The following is a 6,203-nucleotide window of genomic DNA, read 5'->3' on the forward strand; positions in this document are numbered from 1 at the left end:
GGGGGAAATGAGCTCAGAGTCTACACTGCGTTTAGCAAGACTGGATAGGTGTAAACAATATGAAAAGGGTTCAACTTCCACCTTGCCTTCCAATAGCCTAAGTAGAACTTTGGCTCTCCTGCTTTCAGCTACCCAGTTTTTCCAGGTCTGTGATTGCTGCAGTGGCACAGCGCAGGCTGAGGGAAAGGATTCGAGTTAGAGAAAAGGGCTATGAACAGAAATGGAACCAATCCCAACTCCACTTTGGGGACTGACTGTGGAATATTCCTCCATTACACGAGTAAAGAGAGTTTGTGTGTGTGTGTGTGTGTGTGTGTGTGTGTGTGTGTGTGGTGTGTGTGTGTGTGTGTGTGTGTGTGTGTGTGTGTGTGTGTGTGTGAGAAGAAAGCCCACCTCTCCCCTCATTGGCCAGATCAGCTGGACTCAGAGTCCCTGGTCTCAAAGGTGATGCAGTTCACAGGCCCTGCCTTTTCCCCAAGGTGTGGTTTTCAACCCCAACAAGATGTGGTTTTCACCGTCATAGCATCCAGGCACATTCTGTATGCCAAAGCTCCAGTCAGATCCAGGGAAAGTTGATTAACTGTATGTAAAGCAGCATGAGAATCGTCCCCAAAGCTCAAAGGAGCCCTTTATTATATCTGAAGTCTGGATGTCATCTTTTTTTCACCTTTATTTAACCAGGTGGGCTAGTTGAGAACAAGTTCTCATTTACAACTGCGACCTGGCCAAGATAAAGCAAAGTAGTGCGACACAAACAACAACACAGAGTTACACAAGCGTACAGTCAATAACACAATAGGGAAAAAAAGAAAGTCTATATACAGTGTGTGCAAATGGCGTGAGGTTGTAAGGCAATAAATAGGCCATAGTAGCGAAGTAATTACAATTTAGCAAATTAACACTGGAGTGATAGATAAGCAGATGGTGATGTGCAAGTAGAAATACTGGTGTGCAAAAGAGCAGAAAAGTAAATAAAAACAATATGGGGACGAGGTAGGTAGATTGGGTGGGCTATTTACAGATGGGCTATGTACAGCTGCAGCGATCGGTTAGCTGCTCGGATAGCTGATGTTTAAAGTTAGTGAGGGAAATATAAGTCTCCAGCTTCAGCGATTTTTGCAATTCGTTCCAGTCGCAGGCAGCAGAGAACTGGAAGGAAAGGCGGCCAAAGGAGGTGTTGGTTTTGGGGATGACCAGTGAGATATACCTGCTGGAGCGCGTGCTACGGGTGGGTGTTGTTATCGTGACCAGTGAGCTGAGATAAGACGGAGCTTTACCTAGCATAGACTTATAGATGACCTGGAGCCAGTGTGTCTGACGACGAATATGTAGCGAGGGCCAGCCGACTAGRGCATACAGGTCGCAGTGGTGGGTGGCTTTGGTGACAAAACGGATGGCACTGTGATAGAATGCATCCAGTTTGCTGGGTAGAGTTTTGGAAGAGAAACTTAACTACAATGCCGTTAAAAGCTGTTTTGAAACTCATTTCGCAGGGCGACAGAAAATTATATTTGAGAGAGCTATGTTTAATGTGCGCAAACAGGAGCAGGGTGAAACCGCCGACAGCTTTATCACAGCTGTTCACAAGCTAGCGGAACAAGGTCAGTTTGGCACACTCAGGGAAGAACTGATCCACGATCAGATTGWAGTGGGAATAAGAAATATCTAACTTTCTGAAAAGTTAGAGATGGATTCACAGCTTACCTTGTCCAAAGCTGTAAACCAGGTTAGGCAGAGTGGGAGTAAWWWTKTTTTTWWAAACAGCAGGCGATGCTGCGCAGCTCTATGCAAAGTGAAGAGAGTGAGGAAATACGTTTTCATACYGTACTAAAAAAACGGATGGGAAMACAGAACAGAGACAGACGTGGAGAAAACAAATCACAGACAGGGCCAGTAGCTAGTTCAAGCATTTGCCGCAAATGTGGGAAATCTCCTTTCCACAGCTGGAAAGATTTCCCAGCAAATGATGTAGGAATACAGGAAATGTCACAAGAGAGGACTATTTTCAGTGGTCTGTCCAAGCAAATGCATAAGGTCTCAGAGGACAAACAGCAGCTACAGCAGTACAGCATCTTTCTGGGAGATGTCAGGGTAAACAATGCTGGCTGGGACTCAGACATTAAACTCAATAGGGAGGTTGTTTCAATTAAACTAGACACAGGGGCAGCAGTGACAGCAATCCCAACTAGGCTGTATAGCTACAGTAKATATGACCCTTTGCTGCCTACAAACAAAAAACTGTACGGGCCCAGTAATAAGACATTACCAGCGGTAGGGCAGTTCCTGTGTTCCTAGTAGTTCCTGTGTAAAGGCAATGAGTCTCTTCTCCTGGACTGTGATAATTCAGCAGGAAAATATAACATCTGCCTACCTGGTAATGCTGTTGGACTCCCTTCCTGGTGAGAGGAAGCAGCCGCTGTGCTGGTACACTGGAGATGTACCAACTGAGACAGTGGAGTAGTCACAACATTATTGTCTGGAACCTGAAGGCTGCAGATGTAGTGTGTAGACAGCTGGGCTGTGGCTCTACTGTTAAAACGCTTCCTGCTCTTACTTTATGGGTTGCATACGTATATTTTTATTCAGATCTGTCATAATTATAACTGCCTGAAAAACACCCTATTTCACCTTATATGGTGACAATAACGGCCATATTTGCTGTATATTTTGGAAGTATCTAAAGGAAATCGCAATGGTGAACTTGATCAAATGTCTTTGAAGGTGTTGGCAGAATTTGTTTTGTTGCAGTATCGGACTGTTTCTGAAAGACCAAAACAATTGCAAATTCTTGTGGACCTGTAAACCCATATAAATGGGTTTACATAAATGAGAGATACACATTCATTTGTTGTATGGCTACTTCGGGAATATGAACTCAAGTGTCTCAACTTGGCCAGAAAAGGTGAAGAATTTATTCTGYAATGSTTATGATATACTGCATGTATTGTTTATCAATKAAATTTGACATTTCRGTATTCARACGTAGCCTACMMACGTCAATGGAAATGATGAACCGTCGATTGTACCTTTAAACTGCGCATTGGAWTGGATCACATAGAACAAAATAGCTAATCTATTTACCATGGTGACGTACTACTTCTGCCTTCTTGCAATGCAATACTTCGACCACTAGAAACTGTGTGTATGCATGGTCTAAAGCAGTGATCACCAAGCTTTTCTGAGTCAAGATCACTTTTCGGAGTCAAAATGCAGGTCGAGATCTACCGCTCAGATGTTTATTTTAACATGGCAAAAAAACGTAAGCCTATTCAACATTAACCAATTAAAAACAGTTCTGTAGCAATGAGGTTTATGCATATTTGGTCCAATTATCACTGCATATTAGCTATGCTTGAATTGCCCTGCCAATGTTGTTCTTCTCAGACCATTTTGAAATTCTATTTAAAAATGTAGGTATATGATCACACTGGTAATAGATCATTTGTTGTATTTTTGCGAGGCACAGCTGAGTGAGCATAATCATTTGCGAAAAATATATATACTGGACTGAAGGCCTGCATCTGATGGTCAGTCTGAAGGGAGCGGAGCAATGGTGAGGCTGCCTCTCGCCTGACTCAACATCCCTGCGCTCTCCCTCCCTCCACCGAGAAAAGGGGACACAGTCTTCCAGCTGGAGGCGAAACTCAAGTCGCACTACRTTATTTCTGCCTCATGTACCAATTCATGTTGTTAGTCCTAAGAAGGTGAAACAGTCCCTGATATTGATAAAGATAAGCCTCTAATAATAACAACGCCAGCTTATCGGAAACACTGCCATACTCATTCATTGCAGCTGCAGTGCTGGTTGTAGCGTGCGTGGAAGTAGGGAGAATGTGCATTTTATGGCTTATTAAAGTGTTGAAACAAAGTGTTCACAGTGCTTAATAACAACTTTAAGGAATATCTTGTTTTTTTAGCATGTTAGACCTCATTTCCCACTTACTTTTGGTGTTGAAGCATCATCCAGGCAGTTGTTTTGGTAAACATTCCATTCCTGAGATTTCTTTGGCTGGCTTAGTAACACGTTTTAGGGAAGACCCAGATGCAGACAGTGTCGAAGTAACAAAAGATTATTACTAGAACAGGGGGCAGGGAAAACGACAGGTCAAGGGCAGGCAGAGGTCAGTAATCCGGGTCAGAGTTCAAAAGGTACAGAACGGCAGGCAGTCTCAGGGTCAGGGCAGGCCGAGGTCAATAATCCATGGTGGTATGACAAGGTACAGAACGGCAGGCAGGCTCAGGGTCAGGACAGGCAGAATGGTCAAAACTGGGAAAGCAAGAAAACAGGAACTTTATAAAAGACAGGAGCAAGGGGAAAAAATGCTGGTCGGCTTGACGAACAAAACGAACTGGCAACAACAGACAGAGAACACAGGTATAAATACACTGGGGATAATGGGGAAGATGGGCGACATCTGGAGAGGGGTAGAGACAATCAAAAAGACAGTCTTTTAACAAAACACCTGATGACTCTGATGATCGTTTTCTTTCCAAAATGAGTGAAAGCTCTCAAAATAGCAATATCATCACAACATTATGCAAGGTTCTCTCTGTTGATGATGGCTGCCGTTATTTCAATCCGGATGCAAAGGGTTATTCCTATTCCTAATTTACCCCTTTTTGTTACAATTTGTTATCTATGTAGGTCATCAGTTGGCTCCCTTTTCTGATCATCATTTGATTTCCCTTCAAATCTAAGGGTATTAGAGGATATTGGAAATTAAACAACACATTTTTAAAGATCCTATATTCATTGGAAACATCAAATAGCATCGTTAGCCAAAKATATTTTTGCAAGAAAAGACTTGGTCATGGAAGTAGATGTGAATTCTTCAAATATAAAGTCAGAGTTGTAGCCATTAAATGTGCCAAAGAGCTGAAGCACCTGAAGTCCCGTGTGGCTCAGTTGGTAGAGCATGGCGCTTGCAACGCCAGGGTTGTGGGTTCATTCCCCACGGGGGGACCAGGATGAATATGTATGAACTTTCCAATTTGTAAGTCGCTCTGGATAAGAGCGTCTGCTAAATGACTTAAATGTAAATGTAAGAACCTAGGAGAAAAATATTTGATGAGCAACCTTGACGGTTTTCTAAAGAAAGATAATCTATCTCAAGAAGAAGAGTCTGTATTTAAATCTTTACAACTAGAATTAGAACCATTTTACACAGATATGGTGCCTTTGTCAGATGAAGAGCAAAATGGATTGAAGAGGGGGAAAGACAYACCAGTAATTTTTTTGCACTTGAAAAGAGAAACTACAAAATAAAATCTATAACGGCACTCAAAATGAATGATGTATTATGCAAAGATCCCATTACAATATCAACATTTGTTAATTGCTTTTATGAAAACCTTTACAACTCACAATTTCATACCAATTAGTTGATTAAATATTGATTACAAATTGATTGCTCTGGTTTATGCCAAAAGATTAAAGAAAGGAATAGATACCATTATAAATGAGACTCAAACAGGCTTTATGAAGGGCCGTCACATCATTAACAAAATGAGTTTYGTCTTGGACCTTACACATTTTTCAGATGCAATTGACTACGATGCTGTTATTTWATAACTKCTGTAAAGCYTTTGACACAATTGAATATACATTTTTCTTTCGGTCTCTTAAACWTTTTGGTTTYAGGKATTTTTTAAAATCAAAGTCATTCACATGTTTAACAAAGATGGAAATAGTTCTGTGATACTAAACCTTAATACATCCAAAAGATGCTCATCCAATATGGCGTAGCAGTGGGACGTTTTGATTGTCTTGTCCCGTCCCTTGTATATATYGTTTCTTTTTTTGKATACATTTWGTATATTTTTTAAATCTCATTTTCCATCTACGGACTGAACATACTCTCCTGCAATCCGCCTCACCCAATGTGGTATGGATCTGCTATTTTTTTTATACTTTAGAACTGGTACCTCCTTCAGGAGCTAACCAGCTAACTAGCTACTAGCTAGTAGTCAGTTAGCCACTGCTAGCGGTCATCACCGTTAACTCGGACATCAGCCAGCCTCAGCTCGGTCAACTCCTGCCAGCCTGCACAGCGCGATATCTACCCAGARCATATCAGACTGCTTTTTCTYTACCACTTCTCTGGATTCCTACCGCAAGCTCTGAACCTTTACTACGGATCATCGCAGCTAGCTAKCTGCWATCTGAGTGGCTACTCCTGGCTAATGACTCTGTCCTGAAGCAA

The sequence above is a fragment of the Salvelinus sp. IW2-2015 genome, linkage group LG2 (genome assembly GCF_002910315.2).
Source record: "Salvelinus sp. IW2-2015 linkage group LG2, ASM291031v2, whole genome shotgun sequence".
Classification (NCBI taxonomy): Eukaryota; Metazoa; Chordata; class Actinopteri; order Salmoniformes; family Salmonidae; genus Salvelinus; species Salvelinus sp. IW2-2015.